The following is a 19102-nucleotide window of genomic DNA, read 5'->3' as shown; positions in this document are numbered from 1 at the left end:
GTCTTTCCACATGACGCTCCCAAGCAAGAGGCGGCACTCAAAGACCCACTCTCCATCTGCTCCTGTATGAAAACTCCCTCCTTCCTGGTGAGAGCAAGTCTTCAGGGTGGATCCTGTCCCTGCATGGGGCAGCAGGGCCAGGTTTGGGCACAGCTGCTGTGACAGAGCAAGTGACTGTGAGCAAAGAGCTGCAGGGCCCTGGGAGCTGGGGCTGGATGTGGAAGGGGCTCCTTGATGCTGGTTGGTGGCACAGCAAGGATGCTCCAGCCTCCCACCTGGCTCTCCCTCCACCCCTTTCCTACCTCGTGCTCCCACTGCAGAAGAAACAACTTACTTTCTGCAGAAACCTGAATATTTGGGGGCACACGTGTCGGGCTTGAAGGATCAGCAGAAGATAGTCTTTTGGGTGGCAGAGTAAAATGACATCGCAGAGCAGCTTTCTGGGTGGAATCCCCCCAGCTCTCCTCCTGACCTCTGTGGTGGTGGCTGGTTTGCTGTGGGGCTGCCAAATTGTTCCCTCCCTCCACCTGAGAGAGACTGCACAGGACTTTACATCTGAAGGTGATGCAGGAGATGCAGCCATGTTGGCATGGAGATAGCTGGACATGATCCCCTGCTGGCTTTGCTGCACCTCCTCAAGGAAAATACAGGATTTTGGGAACCCTGCCGTGGGTACTGCTCCTGCATCCACATCTGGGTGTAGCAAGAAGCTGCCACCATGCTCAGTGTCCCTGTGTCTGCTCTGTTACTTAACAGGAATTCTGCATCACACATTCCACAGAGCAGTTTTTGGCCATCGTGTTGCTGAGTGTTGCTGTGTGTAGTGTCCAAAAAGTGCAGGAGAGGGGTTGCAGGACCCCCCCAGACCACCTGCCCTCCTAGCTCCCATCCTGCCAGGCGTTTTCTGGCCCCAAGAATGCCCTTACTGGAGTATCTAAACACCTCCTGACCAGCAGTATCTAACCAACAGCTCCACCAGGCAAACCTGATGCCACTAGCACATCCTAAGGATGAAACTCCTGCTGGTTGTAGTTTGTTTCGGGGATCAACTGGTTTTGGGGCTGTCTCCTTCTAGATTTATGTTCTCTGAAGAGTTAAGTACATTAGTATGGGTAATCTCACTCCATTACCTTCTATAAAACTGAATCTGTGATTTCCTCCCTGGTGAGCATTTACCATAGCGAAATAGGCTACTATTTTCATATTTAACTCATTGGTAACTCATAAAACCAGCTCAAATTGTCTACCCCAAAGAGCAGAAGCTGTGGGACAGGATGAAGGGTCAGAGCTTTTACAAGACCTGGTAGTGTTGGTGCAGTGCTCTCAGCATCTCCTCTCACTCGCCCTTGCATCCCTATCACATCCCTCCCCCTGCTCCTTTGAGATCCACAAAATTCAGAAATTTACAGGCTTCTTAAAAATCTGAGATGAAGCAATTAAATCTCCAGACTGGAGGATGTGAACCTTTAAAGGCCCTTTGCAGAATATCAAAAGAAAGAGAGGATTATATTTAGCAGGTGTGACAGCCCACGCAGGACATTTCATTGCAAAAGGGGCTGACATGAACCAGGACCCAATACTTAAATTAATATAAAACATCTTGGGGGAAAGGTGTTTTCTTTTTCTTTTTTTTTTTTTTTTTAAGCATTAGGAAATCATAATGCTTTCTGGCTTCTTCAAAAGCAAAAGGTCCAAACATACAGGAGTCATCTGGCATGTAAAATAAAAAGCGGGTGGTGGAGGGGACACACACACCACCTAAAAATGTTTTGGATGAGGTTGGGAGGGAAATGTTGGGGGGCTAAGACCCAGAAAAACAGTTGTGGCTCTCCCTCTGCTGCCTCACTTGAGGCTTTGTATTGCTGCTCGCAGATCCATGGGTTCTCCCTCTCCAGGGTAGCTTGTTCAGGGCAGAGGGGCAGGATTGGGATGTGGTGCCCCAGCCAGGTCTGCGCCTGCTCTCGGCGCTGTGGGATCATCCTCCCTGCAGCCACCTCTCCTCGTCCCCAACGCCCTGGAGGCACAACCCTTCATTACAGGAGTGCTTTATTCTGATCACTCCCGTTTCTATTCCTATCACACCCTCCCAAGCCCTGGAGTGGAAAACTTGAGTCGGTAGTTTTTGTGGGGAGGCGCCCACAACTTCCTCGCTTCATTCACCGGTGCGTGTTCCTAATTTTAACCAAACTGCTCCGTTTTGATTTTCCAGAGCTGTGGATTTAATATCCAGAAGCTCGAGTTGTTTTCACACCCACTCACCGAGGGCCACAGGAGTGATGCTGCTTGTCCAGAGCAGGGCAGGCTGTGGGGAAGGCGGGGTGGGCAACAACACAGTGCCCTCCTCTGCACCGCGGGCTGGGGGGAAGGAACCACCCAAGCTCACCAGGAGATCTCCATAGGTGGGTGCTGCTGTGGCACAGGGTGCCCAGTCCCACTTTTGGGATATTTTACCTCTTCACTCTGCTAATTTGTGCACCAGGCTGTTGTTCGGGACCTTTGGGTTCTTAAATCACCCCAAAAAAATGCACAGAGGGGCAAAAAGCCCATCTTTTTGCTGTGGCTGCTCTGAGGGAGGGAGGTGTGTGGCTGCCCGGACCCTTTGGCATCGAGAGAGTTAAAGGTCCTCGGCACCCACCAGCCCTGGTCTAGGCAGTGTCTAAAATCAGTCCTAGACCCGCTTTATTTTTTCCTTAAAAACAGGAAATGGAGCCCTGAAGGCTTTTTAACTGGAGAGGGAGAGTGAGGAGGGGGTATACTCGCTCTGCCCATACCCAGCCCTGAGCCTGACCCAGACTTGGGGGTCTCTGTGTGTGTTTTTTTTTTTTTATTTCTCCTTTTTTTCCCCCCCCTATTATTTTGGCAGACTTTTTGGAATGTCTGGGAGCTAAGGGCTTTGCTTCATGGAGCAGAATCCTGAAGCAAGAAAAAGAGAAAGTTATAGACTAAACCACAGAAATGTAAACATGTCTGCAGCTAAAATAACTCCACTTTCATTGAAAACACTCCTCGCTCACAATCAGACTTCTGTGTGTGCTATGCTCAATAAAACTGCATGCTAATAGCGACCAATTAATACATTATGTAGCTCTGCCTTAAAAACTGAGACGCTTTTAATTTTTTTTTTTAATTTTTTTTTTAATTATTATTATTTTTAATTAAGGGACTACTGGGTTTTCTGCTCTGGACGCTGGTTCTCGGCGGAGAAGCGCCGGGGAGAGCGGCGGGCGATGCCCGGCGGTGCGGCGAGCCCGGGGAAGGTCGGGGTGAGGCGGCGGAGGGGAGAAGCGGTGCCCCCTCGGTAAAGACCCCCTGGAGGGACGGGGCGCACCTCCCGCTTGTCTCTGGCTCGCCCCCCTCCCGCTGGGATTCCCCGCGAGGTGAGTGCCACTGGAACGGTCGGGATGCATCCCCTGCACCCCAGGGGGATGGGGCGCTCATCCCCCTCGGTTTCACCCGGACCAGTCCCCTCTCCCCCTTTTACATTTCGGTGCATCCCGTTATTTATCCCGCTGCCCTCCGCACCCCCCGCAGACACCTGGGGAGAGGCCGGGCTTAGGTTCGGGCTTCCCGTCGGGTCCCCGCAACAACCGCACTCTTGTTCTCGCCCCTTAAATCTGGCTCTTGTTCCCGAAGCCCCGCCGAGCTGAGCCGAGCCCAGCAGAGCCGAGCCCAGCAGAGCTGAGCCCTCGGCAGCCCCGTGTCCCCCCTCCCTTGCGGGTCCCGCTCACCTCCAGCTCCGCCCGGCCCCTCCCGTGCCGAGCGGGGGAGGACTCCGGGGACCGGGGGGGGGAGGATCGGGGGGTCCGGAGCGCCCCGGGGGGCGCCGGTGCCCGGCGGGGCCGCCCCGACGGCGGCGGGGGAAGCGCCGGGGAGCGACGGCGGCCCCGCTCGGCGATTGGAGAGAGAGAGGCAGAGGCGCCCGGAGCCCGGGGCCAGCGCGATGGGCTGAGCCCGTCCCGACTGAAGTGACTCACCGCAGTCGGCAACGCCGCCGTCCCCTCGCCCGCTCCCTCACTCCCTCCCTCGCTCCCGCCGCCGGCGGCCGCTGCCTTCCCCCATCCCGACCCGTCCCGTCCCGTCCCCCTTCCCCAGGAGCCCGGATTCGCCCCCAGCCCCCGCTCGGTAAGTCTTTTCCCAGCGGGGCTGCGATGGGGCGGGGTGGGGGGGAGCGGCCGTCGGGGACAGCGGGGACAGCGGGGCGAGGGACTGGGATGGGCTCCCGGGGCTGGCGGGGGGACGGCCCGGTGCCCCTTCTCCGCGCACGTCGGTGGTGGAGCGGGGCAGTCCCGAGGGCTCGGCAGGGCAGCCGCGCATCCTCTACGGGAGAACCCTTCCCGAGCTCCCTTAACTTTTGAAGTATTAAGGCTCCTTGGCTTCGGGCTGGCTGATGTCTTTTCGGGCAAAAATTATATCGCGCCCCCGTTCTCCCCCGCCATCGTTCTCCCCCCCCCCCCCTTTCCCCTGGTTCGTACTACAGCCTTTGTCATTCTTTCATCTATTCATCATTCAATTAACTAACACCTCTATCGGCTTTTTAAAAGCCGGCGTATAGAAAACTCTCGACTACCTGCTCTGGTCTGAGTAGGTTGTGGTACTTGTCGGAGTAAGGGACATGCAGAGCCGTGTTTTGGTGAGCAGATGACTCTGCTGGGGGGTTTGGAGTGCGCGTAATTATATTTACAAAAGCTGAAGTCGCGAGTTCTGCCTAACGTAAACTTCCATTCATTGCCGCCTTCGCTAAGAACCCGCGGCACAAGGAAACTTGCTCTTTCTTTAATGAAGTTTTTGTTCGGACTCAGAAGTGTCGGTCTCTGAATTAACTTCGGTTCTGGAGGACGAGTTTGGAAATTACATTCTGCCCATGTAATTTTCAGTCCATTAGGAAAACCAGGATAGGTCTATGAACTGCACATGGAGAAATGTCACATTCCTTTGGTTTAACCCTTCAAGCACTTCCCTGGTTTCATTGAAACAAGTGAAGCAGACAAAGACAGCTTCTCACTGGGGTGCCAAATGTAAACTTTCATCAGGGTACGTGTATCAGGTGTGTGATTTCAGGCACACCTGAACTGATAGGAAAATCAAGAAAGAGAAATAGATTGTTTGACAGCTTCCTAATTAAAAGTAAATACATAAAGGCAAAAATGAACCAAGCCATACCTCAAATACATTTTAATGTTGATTATCTTATCTATTTCTTAAAGGGCACTTATAAAAACAAAGATATGGTACATTGGAATAGTAACATCAGTTCTTATTTTCTCTTTCATACACTTATGTGGGCAAACAATGGCAAATTCTTTGAAAAAATTTGCAAGACAAAAATCACCTTCAAAACCATTTCAGGGTTTAGAGCTTTGAACAGCATCTGTCCCCACCTCCCCCAGTTTAGTCCCAAAGTTAAACAAATCATATAGTACTGGATAGAGTTACATGTTCTAGGAATTTTATAAATGATCTGTCAGTGTAAGTCCTAGGTGTGATTAGTTGGACTTTTTGCTCCTAAGGTGTTACATTTGGATTGTCATTTCTGTAGCATTTGGTTCTTAGAGATATATTCTAATAGATATGTATTTCTTCTGATGGTTTATAAGCAGTAGTGCCTGTGTGGTTTTTCTCTCTTTCTTTTAAGTGAGTTTGAGCTCTTTGTCAAGAAGTGAAGAAATCTGGGTGTGAGTCCAGAGAGCATTTACAGTGATGGGAACCATGAGCTTAAAACCCAGGTTGTTACAGACTTGTGTCTCTTACCACAAAGATGCTCATTTATATGTTCATTCATTAGACCTTTTCTGCCTGGAATAGCAGGTTGGATCCCGCTGTTGTCAGTGTTTAAATGACAATTCTACCTCAGAGCAGGCAACATGAATGTGCCTTTGCTACCTGCTCTGCTGTGGGAAGCTTATTTTCTGTGTGTGCCTGCAGTTGTGTAAACAAACAGAAAACCCTGGGAAGACTTGTAATCCAGTCGGTTTGAACAAAATACCTGGCTGCTGATGAGGCAAATCCTCTCCCACTGCACTTTCTCCAGAACTCCAGGGCTTCAGTGTCCCAGTGTGAGGCTCATGGCTCTCCCTCTGCAGAGTGTTTGGTTTTCATGGCTTCACACCCAGCAGTTCCTCCTCCAGCGAGGATCAAAAAAAAAACACACGAGGAGCATTTGTGGTGCTGGTGGCACCTGGTAGCCCCGAAACATTGCATGCTACATTTCCTTTCCTTGCCTCTGCATTGCTAAATGCTCCAGGAGTTACAAGCAAGTAGCAACAAAATAATTGAAAATGTTTGGGTTGAAATGAGCCTTTTCCTTTGAATATCTATTGAGTTGGGTGGGGTTTTTTTCCCCCCACTATCAGGAAGCTTGCCATTTTCTTTTCAATGAATAGTTGTTAACTTTTCTCAGGAAAAGGCAGCTGTAAAGGCACAACTTTTAATCATGTGAGTGGCTCTGTGGAAATCTGTGTCCCAAACTCGAGGTGGAAGTTGTTGACAGGGGGGAAGGTCAGAAAGGGCCCTTTGGGCCTGATCCATATCAGCTGAGGTCAGTGGTGCAGGCTTAGCCCTGAGTGCCTAAAACTGCCCAGTGGTTTTCTGTCCAGCTGGGAAGGTAGGCCAGGGATTACTTTATGCTTTGTATGTTAGTTTTCCTACAGGGTTGACTTAAAATGCTTTTGTTTAAAAAAAAAAAAGTTCACACGGGCAAGATATTTTCAGCCTGAATTATAATGATGTTTGTCTTGGGTTGGAAGAATTACCTTTTGTGTGATAACACCACACTGGTTTTCATTATACCCACAACTGGCCACTTTCACAGCCAATGGAGTATTTTTTATTTCCCAGTGTGGTTCTGGCCATGAACTTTTCAATAGGCAGGTTTCCCAGCAAAATCAAACATTGTTTTGTCTTTTGGTTGAAGCTTTGAGTCAAGAGAATTTGTATCTCTTTAGAAAATAATTATATAAGTGGAGAAAATCTAATATGTTTCCTTCACAGCGTAGTTAACCAGTGTAGGTAGAAAACTGGGCAGCCTAAAATTACTTTGCTAAATTTAAATGTAAGTAAAAAGTAGGCAATAGGAAAAAAATTAAAGGGTACCTCTAAATATGGAGCTGCGGACATATCTGTTATATTTAAACTGCATTTTAACCTCTTCTATTTATATTTAGTGGTCTGGGTATAATGTGGAGGGCTTGATTGAATTCAAGAAACAGTAATTTCACCATGAACACCAAGGAGTTTGTCCTGCTGTGGACGCAGGGCATGTCCTTGTTAATGGGTGATGTATCAAAAGTCGAACGTGTGCTCAGAGGTATTTTCTTACGTCGTTTGAGAGCAAAAATGATACTTGACCTAAAATAAGCACAAATGGATTTGCAAAACGCCTGCTTCCCGCTCTGCTGTGGCAGGAGTGTCTCCTGCTGACTTGGGTGGCACTTTTCCTTGTGTGGAGTGTGAGGCTGCACCGCAAAACTCATTTTCCTCCCCCTCCCCTCGTTCTGAAATGCCCCTTTTTTAATTTACAAAGCTGCCACGGAAAGTGGATTGTTCTTGCACACTGCTTGCATCAGCTGAAATCCCTCCTTGGCACAACTTCATTCCAATAAGGAAAAAAAGCCCCATTATTCCAGGAACAAAATACACAGTTATTTTTGTTTGATAACGCACCATATAAATATTAATCGTCTGCCCGAAGAGGAAACAATAAACACATGTTTTCACTTGGGCTGGAGATACAACAGGCTTTGATAGAGGTTGGTTTGAACCCAAGGGCCTTGACTGGAAGCCACACAGCTCTGGGTGACCACTGTGGCTGGGAAGTTGTGGCTGAGCACAAGTGGGCACTTGGTCCTGCCTTGAGATCTTTTGATTAATTTTAATTTGGAGGCCATGTGAGAAGATACCCAGGTGCTTATTAAAGTGTCCCGGCAGTGGCTTTGCTTCCAGCCTTCGGAAAGATGCTGAGCTTCTGCAGGTCTTAGACCCTCAGCAACATTGGTGGGACATTCCAAAGCTCCTGCAAACATATACTGCCTTCTGCTGTGTTCCAGGCCCTCTGAATTTGTCAGGTAGCTTGGAACCTCAGGCACCTAATTAGCTGCTGATTGGGAAAAGCCAGGTTGGCTTGTAGGGAGTGATGAGCACCGGTGGGCCCGGAGCGCCGAGCGAGGCGAGTTAAACAAATACCACCTAAATGTGGTTTCAATCAGCCCCTCTTAAGACACCCAAGTTTTCAGCTTTCTCCAGGAGGTCTGTAATGAAACGGGCTTGTTTTCTTTTCACCTCGCAAAGGAACGGCGACGGGAGGGAAAGTCTGCTGGAGCTTGCAGCGGGAGAGCGGGTTGGGGTGTCCGGGAGGGATGGGGCAGCACGGAGGAGCTGGAGGCTGTTCCTGCTGAGTCTGGGAATGCTGCCTGTGGCTCACACACAGCTCCTTCCCTGATGAGAGCAGAGCAGGTCACAGCCCTGACTGCAGCACCTGGGCAGAGGCAGCCCCGTGAAGGTTGTGCAGGTGGGAGCGGGTCAGGAGGAGCTTTCTCTCCCTGCTGACCTGCCCTTATCCCAAACCTGCATCCCACTGCCTGCTGAATGAGCATCTTTTCCTTCTGCTTTCCACTGTCGGTAAGGGTTTGTTTTTTTTCTTTTTTTCCTACTGTTCTGCTGTTAAAATGTGCATTGATTTATCAGCTGTCCAGGTCTTGTTTCCCTTTTCTAGTGCTGGGAGCGTAGGAGGAGCAGTTTGCTGCCCTGTAAACCACTTACAACAAAATGTTTTGTGAAATCTGACAGATTTCTCCTAATTTTAAAGACTTACACTTTGAGCTTTTCATTATACTTTTTAGCCTCGCACTGAGTTGGTCATTTGTAGCTTATTAAGTATGGATGTACGTGGTATATTTGACCTGATTTGACTGAAAAAAACCCTCCTCTTTCAAGTAGTCACATATTTTTGATACTCAGTAGCTACAGTGCATGAAGTCACTGTGTGATTTGTTTCAGTGCAGTTAAATGTATATTAAAAATCACGTGGATTTAGAAAATTGCACAAGTGTCTTCTTCTGTAAATTGCTCTTGTTAAAGAAGAACAAAAAAAAAATGAAATATGGCATTTAAACAATTTACTTTAGACAAACTACATTTCTGTCATGGTTTATATTTTTCTATGTAAGTGAAAAGGGCTTTAGAAAGAAGGAAGTTTAGTAGTTATGCAGAAGGAAAGGCTTCTAAGCAAAATTCCGTTTTCTAAGGAGGCTTTGTCAGTTCTGAATAAACCCTGCAATAAATTTAAACCCGGTGGTTTAAAATTCTGTTTATAAAATGGACTGCTCTCTATAGAGTTCACAAATTATACACAAAGGATTAACTACTAAAGTAACATTAAGATGTTGCGTTACAACATGCACTGAGACTAAACTGAAAAATCTGCTTGAAAAAGCAGCTGATTTTTTGCAGGACTTGCAAAGCAGTCACGGGAAAAGTTCTCCATCATTTTTCCAAAGAAACACAGTTTCATTGATTGTTCTGATTGTGGCTGGCCCTTCAGAGGCTTATAGAAGGAGGTTTTTGCACAGTCTTGTGCAAAAAGCTGCATTAAAAGCAGGTTCGAAAAAGGAAAAAAAATAAATTAAGGTTTTAATATCACATGAAGATAAAATAAGGGATTTAATATCAAATTAAGATCTAGTTTGGTCCTGGTGGATATCTTGTGCCTTTTCTTGAATTTCATTAGATTGGCCAGAAGGTGAAGCTGGGAATTTGGGCTGGTGCTCTCCATTCCTTTGCTACATTTATAAGTTCTCTGGTATTTTTATGTATTTATAGCAAACAGTCTGTGACAGCCTCTGTAGCTCTCGCCATCAAGACAAGCCAAATCATCTGTCACCAATATGTGTGTCAACATCCTGACACCACCGAGAGCACCTTCTTTGCAGGCCCAACCAAAGCTTCATTTCAGCAAAGCAATTAATCACCCTCTTCAGCTGAAGAGCCTGGAGAAATCTGAACCTGGGAGCCTTGTTCTCCTGTGTGGAGAAGTGATGAGACTCCGAAGTGGTTTTAGGAGGGTGGAATTCACCTCACTTCGCTGTAGCCATCTGAAAATCAAGCACCTGGTTGACAGTAGCTGTGTAAATCTTGCCAGTCTGAGACTTTTGGGAAAGGCACTGAAGGTGCAGCAGATGGTCCATCATTTTGGGTAGGGATTGGGATTGCAGGACTGGGTGTCTTGGCTTTCAGATGGCTGGCATGGACTGAATTCTGTATCCAGAGACCAACCCAGGCCCCAGCAGATATCTGAGAGAGACTGAAGGAAAAAAATGTGATTAAAGTACAGCAGAGAGAGCAGATGAATATTTTAGTCTGACTGGGATTCAATCTTATTGCTTATTTATTATATTCATTTTAAAGCTGACCTACTACATAATATTTTGATTTTTACTGTCAAACATCCCTTTTGTTGTCCAGTTTAGAAATAGAAACACAAATAGAAACGTCAGAAATAGCATCAGAAAGCTCTTCTGTGATTTCTGCACTGCTGTCTTTTAACTTCATTGAAAAATTGGATAATGAAAACATTAACCATCATTTCTTTTAGCTTTTAGAGTAGGATAGGAGTGAATTAATACTGATGCCTTTCTATCAGCATTCTGTTCTGCTCATGCAGGAAACAGCAGTATCCATTTAAGTTGATATTTTTGTTTTTAGGCTGGTCCAGTATCTCATCCTGCTCAAAAGGGTTTTACCAACTGTACAGATGACAAGCCTGGGTCTCTACTTTGCTTAAATCTCTCAAAGCACAGTTATGGAAAGCTTGGTTTGGACAAGGGCATAAAATTTACTCCTGGCTCTGGGCACAGGGGCAGTTTTTGGGCCCCTGATCTGTGTCTTGATGTGCCAGTGGTCCCTGCAGGGAGCCCAGCTGAGCTCTGGAGCTGCAGGCAGGCTTGCAGAGCAGCTCTTCACGAGCCAGTGGGAAGGAGGGGCGAGCTCTGCGTTTGTTATTTGCTTGTGATTTCCATGACAGTTCACAGGAAAAAGGGTTTGTAACCAAATGTGAGCCCGGGGAGCTCGGTCTGTGGTCGGTCTGCAGAGCAGTAACGTGGGATGGGGGGCGGATCAGGTTTGCTGAAGGGTGCAGGAGCTGGGATGGAGGGAATTTGAGCTGTTCTCCTCTCAGTTAACACCTCCCTGTGTGATGTGGCACCTGGAGCACGGGACAGGGAAGCAGTGGGATGGGGCACTGCCCCCTCAGCCACCCACATCCATCCCTCAATTCTGCCCCTTGGATTTGGCGAACAATTCCTGCCAGGTTTTGATCCAGGATAGGATTTATATAACTCCCTCTGTGCTGCATTGGTTCCACAGGACTAAAGAGGAGTGAGACGTAGTAAAAGTCTATTTTGGTCACTAAAGTAAGCAGACATGACTCAGAATACTCACTGGGAGCAGATCTGCTGGATGAAAAGGTGCCATTTTTACATAGTCACTTTTCTGACCGTGCCCTTTAAACTCTTACAAAAATAGAATCATTTTCTCTGGCACTTCTCTTGGAAAGCAGAAATGGGAGTGAGAGCAGGGCTGTTTGCTGCACTTCAGCCCCTGCTTCGAAACTGCGTGCAGGCTTTGTAAGGCGTGTGTAACATGTGTTTAACACCAGGAAAAGCAGAGAAGGAAGGCGTTTGAATTTGGTGGGGAGGGGATTTGGGCTTGGATAGCTTTACCATTTGTGGTGGGAGAGCGTTGATTCCTCCTTTCTGCCCGTTAACGGTTGGATGAATCCTGGCTGCGACTCCGTGCCGATTTCTGGCTGCCTCGTGTCCCTGCAGGAGTAGAATTCACACCAGTGGGTTTGTCTGAGGCACGGCAAGGCTCCTCCTGACCATGGCCTCTGGGTTCCTCTTGGACCATGTAAGTGGCCTCAGCTAAAAATGAGCCTGAAACCACACTGACGTAATTGTGAGTGTTTATGGACCTGTGAGGAAACAAATCATCGTTGGCAACCAGAGCCCTGAAGGGGTTGACACTCACATGAGAGGCAAGTACCCCCCATACCAGTGGGCTGAGGGCCCCTGCAGCTCCTGGGGAGGCTGATGGAGCCAGGCTCTTCCCAAAATCCCCGCCTTGATCTTGCATTCCATGGAAAGCATTAGCAAGGCAAATCATTTCACGAAAAGTCGCTCTCGGCTAAGTAGGTGATACTGAATTTTTGACCTCTCGTCTCCTTCTCTTTTTTTAATGGTTTGGTAGGAAGCTGGGGCCTGGCTGGTGCAGGGAAACCCAAAACCAGTGGTGTAAGCAGACCACATGTGCTCCTGGATGTTTGACAGTCCTGTTGTTCTCTTTTTGGAGCGTTGCTCTCTTGAAAAGAAAAACAACAAGCCCCTTTTAACATATTTACCACTTTCAGTTGGTTTTACATGGAAAAAAACACCAACCCATAAATTCCTCTTCCTCCTCCTTGCCAGAACAACCCATGAAAAGGTTTGAAAACTCTGAATTTCTGTTCAGGGGATGAAATCTTGACCTTGCTGAAGTGGCTGAAGCTTCTCTGGCTTCTGAGGGGACAGAGCTCTTCAGCTTAAGTGTTTCTTCCTCATGTTTCTACTGGGGCTGGAAAGCCCTGGAAGTGTTCTCACTGCTCATTTCCTAAAGCCTTATATCCCCCCAGTTACTACAGCATTTAAAGGCACTGTCTTTTCAGCGCAGGAAACGGGCACTGCTTTTTCTCCTGATAAAATTTCCCTTGTATGAGCTCAGAGAATTTCCACTTTCTCTGTGTGGGCTCATCTTTCAAAGAGGAGGAGACATGGGTCATACGCCTGTGGGTCTCACAACTCCCTCCTGCTCCATCTCTGACCTCCTCCCAGTCCCTTGGCAGCAAGGAGTCAGTGAAGATTTGCTGTCAAGGTCTCTTTTTAATTCCTTACAGGACCCAGTAGCTTCCTATTGCTGGGGAATCCTGTTTTTTCTGGTTTAAATTTGAAAGGCGTCTTGGATATGATGACATTTACAGCCAAAGCACTTCACCTTTTACATATTGTCTCCTCTTCCTGCAGCGAGACAGGAGATTTCAACAGGTCAGAAAAGGGAGGGAAGGCCCAGCAGTCTTGGGGGACACACAGGACTGTCACTAACCTGACACTGAATGAGGAGATTGTTCCCTTCTCAGCACCACTTGTGTTGTCTGAAACGGAGCTGAGAACACCACGGGGAAACTCTTAAACTCCAGTTTTTGAGTAGAGCTTGTTCGGAAGTTTTCTGTGTTACAGAATCACAGGATCATTGAGGTTGGAAAAGAGTTCCAAGATCATGGAGTTCAACCTGTGCCCCATCCCCACCTTGTCCCCCAGCCCAGAGCACTGAGTGCCATGACCAGGCCTTCCTGGGCTGGGGACTCCAAACCTCCCTGGGCAGACCCTGCCAAGGCCTGACCACCCTTTCCAGGAGGAAATTCCTCCTCCTGTCCAACCTGAGCCTCCCCTGGCACAGCTGGAGGCCGTTCCCTCTCCTCCTGTCCCTTGTTCCCTGGGAGCAGAGCCCGACCCCACCCCTGGCTCCCACCTCTTGTCAGGGACTTGCAGAGCCAGAAGGTCCCCCCTGAGCCTCCTTTTCTCCAGGATGAGCCCCCCCAGCTCCCTCAGCCCCTCCTGCTGCTCCAGCCCCTTCCCAGCTCCGCTCCCTTCCCTGCACACGCTGCAGCCCCTCCATGTCTTTCCTGAATTGAGGAGCCCAGAACTGGACACAGGACTTGAGGGGCTTCAGCAGTGCCCAGCACAGAGGGACCATCACTGCCCATATCCTGCTGGCCACACTGTTTTTGATCCCAGCCTGGTGCCATCTGCCTTTTTGGCCCCCTGGGCTCAGGTTCAGCAAAGTTTGGAAAGCTTGGGTGCCTTAATCACCAGCAGTGAAACAGTTTTAAAGACAGATTCACCCAAACAAGAGGCAGCACAGTGAACATAGTGTGTAATGAAGAATATTCATTTATCTGTGGTCACAGACTGGGCACAGAGGTGGCCCTGGGGTGTCAAGGGTCCCACTGCTCTGAGCACAGCCTTCCCTAGAGGGGTGCAACTGGTGGTGTGCCAGGGCTTGCAGCCAGGTTTGACATACCGTACACCGGGTTTTCCTCACCACCACACACCGAAGGGCACAGCTTTTACAATTACACCCCCACTTTGTGCGTGTTTATGTGCCTGACATTTGTTTGCCAGGGGGGCAGAGGGAACGAAGGAGGAACTTGGCTTTTAGGTAAACAAAATGTTGCTGCTGTACTGCTGTAATTACAAGCATTTTAAATTAGGTATTGACAGTCCTTTCTCCACTGTGCCTGCTGGCAGGCAGTGAGATGCCTCCCAGCTCCCGAGGGGAGCCTTGTTGCAGGCTGGGAGAGTAACTCATTAAGCAGTTACTCCACGGTGGTGCTACTCCACATATGGTCTGAGGGGCTGCTGATGGTCTGGAAGACATTAGAAAGTGGTCTGAGAAATGGCTGCGCAAGGAAAGGCAGCAAATAACCCCACGTGGCCACATTCCCATTCCCACATCACGGGCAGGTACGTGCCCGTGTCACCAGGTCACCCGGAGTCAGTGAGCTGTACCAGGTTCTGGTTGCCTCCCCCTCCTGGGGTGAGCACAAATGGGTGGATCTGGAGTAATTCCACGCGAGGGGAACCTTTGCTTGGTGGGGAGCAAGTGTTCCTCCGTTAAGGGGGATGAATGTTCACCTCTCCTTGTGTTTTTGGTGCATGGGATGGGCTCGGGGATGCTGTTTGCACATGCATGTTTCCAGAGGTAATGAATGCCACTGGGAAACGGGCAGTGCTTGAGCCCATTTCCTTCTCAGTGGGAGGAAAGTAGTAATTCAGGAGACCATTAAACATTGGAAATACCTCTACAAGGTGCCTACAAAGATACACTCCATTTAGATTAAAGTCCCACAGGGCCAATTATCCTGGAAGAACACAAGAACTTAAACAAAAGCTGAGTCAGGTATGCTGCCCACCAATGGATTGGAGCAAAAAATGGATGTGAGGGGAAAACACTCCTGTGTATTATGAAAGTGAGAACATTTAGAGTAGGTCTGTACAATAACCAGCTTTTACTGTTCCCCCAGGATCAGCGTGCACAGGAAATATGTGTGGCATGCTTGCTTTTCCTGGAGATGACAGCAGCCCTTTGGCAACCACTTTGTTCAATACTTATCGAAACGTTGGGCTGTTGTTTTATGAATGTGGTCTGATTTTTCTGGTGCCAAAGCCTTTATGCTTGGCTTTCTACCCTTCCTAAACTTGTCCATTCCCATTCCAACCCTGGATATATCCCCACTAGTGCCACTTGGTAGCTGTGATGATGGCTCTGTTTTCCTCCACGTCACCATTGGGATGGGGCTTGAAAGAAAGGGAAGCCAACAGAAATCCCTTATGCTCCTTGTGTGAAAATAACCTCTGTGACCCGTGCTGGTGTGTGTGGGTGGCTCTGGACTCCTGGAGATGGAAGGTTAGGGCAAACAAATTTGAAACACTTTGTCAATGTTTTCCGAGAGTGAGCTGAGCAATTTGCACAAGACTGCAAAGCAGAGCTTGATACACTGGGATTGAACCCTGCCTTTGCTTCAGCTGCTAGTCCATGATTTTAATTGAACATTTAGCTATTTACAGTTAGACCTGAACACTAGAGTGCACTGAACCTTCAGGCAAGGGATTTTGAAAATGAGTCAGTTTTAAGACACCAGAGCAACATGTTCCTAAAAGTGTTTACTGATGCAAATTGCTGCTTGGTCTTGAAACGGCCTCTTCCATTTAACATCATAAAAGAACTTTCTGAAGAGAAGACACAATAAACAGTCTGAAGCCTAATAGCTGTACATGCAAGACTGGAAGGTTTTAAAATACTTCTCTCTTAAGTAAGACTCATTAACATTGTAACTGATAATGAGAAAAACGCTCTTGCCATTAGTGGTTCACCACTTTGGTTCCTAGAGGATAAAAACAGCTTCGTAAAAAGAGACCACAGACTGTCCATTTCCAGCCTCAGCACGGGGCAAACGCTTCAGAAAAACACAAACCCCGTAATTTCAGATAATAATTTAGTGTTTGTGTTTGGGAAACATGCTCGAGATGCATTTTGAACACTTGGGAGAGTGGCGATGTGGGGCTTGGTGGCCCACGAGCGCTGTGGCTCGTGCTGGTGCGGCACTGGGAGGCCCAGCACTGGATGTCCTTTCCTAGGACACCAGCTCATCCACCTGTTGGGAGCAGTCCATGTGCATCCTCTGCCTTCCAGCCTGCCTTTGGGATGCCCACCTGGGTGGGGAAGTCTTTGCCTTTGCCTGGTAATGGCACAGGACTCGGCGGGTACACGAAGACACATGAGGGTGCATCTGGGATCCTTTCTGCATCAGTCTCAGTTAAGTTTTTTTTTAGAAATGGTTAAATTTCAGTCCCAGCTCAGTGTTCTGGTAGAGGAAATAAGAGATACTAGGTCTGGGAGGTGCTGGGTCTTCAGGGAGCTGCTGGGACTGGGTGGCTGAGGAGCAGCATCAGTAGCAGTGGTCTCACCTCGTTTAACTCGTATATCTGGGCCAGATGCTCTTTTCTTCAAGGATGGCCCCTTCCCTTTCTTCTGTGCTTCTCCCTCCTCTGGGCAGACCAGGCTGAGCCCTGTCTCTTGCTCAGGTTTCTCACACCCTTGAGAACCACAGGATGGTTTGGGTTGGAAGGGACCTTAAAGATCACCCAGTTCCAACCCCCGAGGAGACCTGGTGTTTCCCCCTGAGAAAGCAAAGTTTGGGGCTCAGTGTTTGCTGTGTCCTGGCCTTGTCTTTAGCAAGAGCAGATGAAGGCTGAAGTGTTTCCTTAGACTCTCTCTGGCTGCAGATACAACAACCAGGTTTTACTGATGCTTCGTGCAGCCTTTTTACATCGACCGCAGCGTTCGCTCTTATGTAAAAACGGAAAGTTCCCCCAGCTCCCCCCATGAAAATGACTGTTGTGCCTTATTCAAAATGAGAACTCAATCAAGGAAGGAACACAGCTGGGCCAATGACAAGAGAAACAGAGCCGTGCCAGGCTGAATTTTTATGGAAATGCTCCCTGAATAGTATTTCCATGAAAAGGCAACTTACTTGCAGATGTAGCTGCATTGCATGAAGGAGAGTGTGTTGTACCACACCCTGAATCTGTCAAGGTCTATAAACTTTTCACATATTTTAAGTTCAGGCAACGGAGAGGCCATATTTAAGACACAAAGGCTTTCTTCTTTATGTCAGTGTAATTATGTTATCCCCAAAGGAAGAAAGTGTAAGCCAGGGGAAAATGAAAAGGGAAGTTTGTGGAAGAAACGTTTCAAATATAAAGTTCAAATATAAAGTAAATGGATCTGTCAAAAAGGACATTTTCAGTACCATGAAAAGGTTCTGACTTGACATTTCAACAGCATCCTAGTGATAGCAATGACTTGTAGGTCTGTGTCAGGGTGTCTGGTGGTCCTTTCAGTGCAGGAGTGGCTTAAAAACTGCAAAAAACTTTTCCCTGTTGATGGCAATGGGACTTTTCTTATCCACATTAGTAGAAAAAAAGATTAGGGGAACCATATAAAAAGCAAGAGATGACGGATGATTGATGTTAGTGTTCGAAAAACGTGAGAGGGGAAAAAAGCAAAACGGTGAAAACCTCAGTGCAATCCTGAGACTGCCACACTTACATTTAATTAAACACCTTTTTTTTTGGAGATGTTGTAGCCTTCTCAGTGGGTTGGTTTCCAAATGGCCTGACAGGTTTCACTGTAGACTCACTGGCTATTGGCAGAGCTCTTCCAAAGGTTGATTCTTGGAATCTGCAAATTTTCACTCATTTCTCGACCTTTTTCATGTCACAGCAGTCGAGTTTAAAATGTGCTGAGAGAGAAGTTCTTGAGACAGCCTTGGAATTTTTCAGCCTATTTCTGCACATTGCTTTCTGAAATAGATGGGAATGCATTTTTTAATTTATGATAGCTTATAACTCGATGTCATGGCTGTTCTAAGAATAATAATCAAGGATTGTTATACAGACTTTATTGTTTACATTTCATTTTGGCACTGCCAGTGATAAGCCAGAGGTAATAATACTAAACATATTCTCCTGTCATCTTCTCAAAGCTTGTCTCCATGGAGTAGAAGATGACTGCGAGTGGGTTTTGAAGATGAAGACATTTGTCAAATGCTATAATGTCTTTATAAAAGTCTGCAGTGGAGATCCCATTATGGAAAAACTTTGGAATGGCTCTAGCAGCTGGGAGTAGAGATGAGTGAGTGCTGTTTTTAAACAGTATTAGATTTGCCAAAAGAAAAAAAAAACAAGACCCAAAAACCAAAACAAAACAACCCCAAAACTAAAAAGGAATCTCAGCAGGGGATTATGAAACTGTGAGCAGGTTTGGTGGTGGCACTACAGAGAGTTAGAAGGTGGGCTGTGTAAGGGCTTGGTAGGGCTGTTGCTCCCTCATACTGATGTAAATCAGTTCCCTGCATCCCAGTCAGCTGTGGAGTTGTGAATCCATGTTGTTTGAGGACTTTACAGCAAGGAGTGATGGCAAAGTGACAGGGAATCACCTGCCAGCAGCACGTGGGAGAGCATCCCCCTCGCTCGGTGACAGCAGGCAGTGTCCTGGCTCCTCTCTCCGAACCTCCCAAGCCCATCCAATAAACTCAGTAATCCACGGAAAAGGCATCAGTAGCAAGTGCTGACATGGGTGGAACACCCCTGGGGATGGAGCAGGGGATCCTGTTACCCCTTGTTCAGCTGCACAGCCTTTCAGGCGGCAGAGAACGAAACATTAACCCTTGCAAAGCTCTCGTGGCGAGCAGGGGAAGGCAATAAAGCTCTTCTTGCTTCCCTGGGGTTCGGCTTTAAAAAAATCTGTGTTAGTAGAAGGTCTGTGGGGAAACAAAAGTCCAGGTGGCTCAGGAAATGTTGTGGATGGCAGTGGCTGTCCTGGGGCGAGCAAGGACGAGGCTGGGATCAATCTGCTGCAGGCAATAAACTGTTTGGGCTGAGCCAGAGGAGAGCATCGGAGTGAATTACAGCCTCCTGTTTACTCTGAGACTCTTTATCACCCCTTGTGTACTTGG

This window comes from Corapipo altera, unplaced genomic scaffold, assembly GCF_003945725.1.
Source record: "Corapipo altera isolate COAL_440 unplaced genomic scaffold, ASM394572v1 0, whole genome shotgun sequence".
NCBI lineage: Eukaryota > Metazoa > Chordata > Aves > Passeriformes > Pipridae > Corapipo > Corapipo altera.
The sequence above is the reverse complement of the archived record's forward strand: the minus strand, read 5'-3'. Positions refer to the sequence as shown.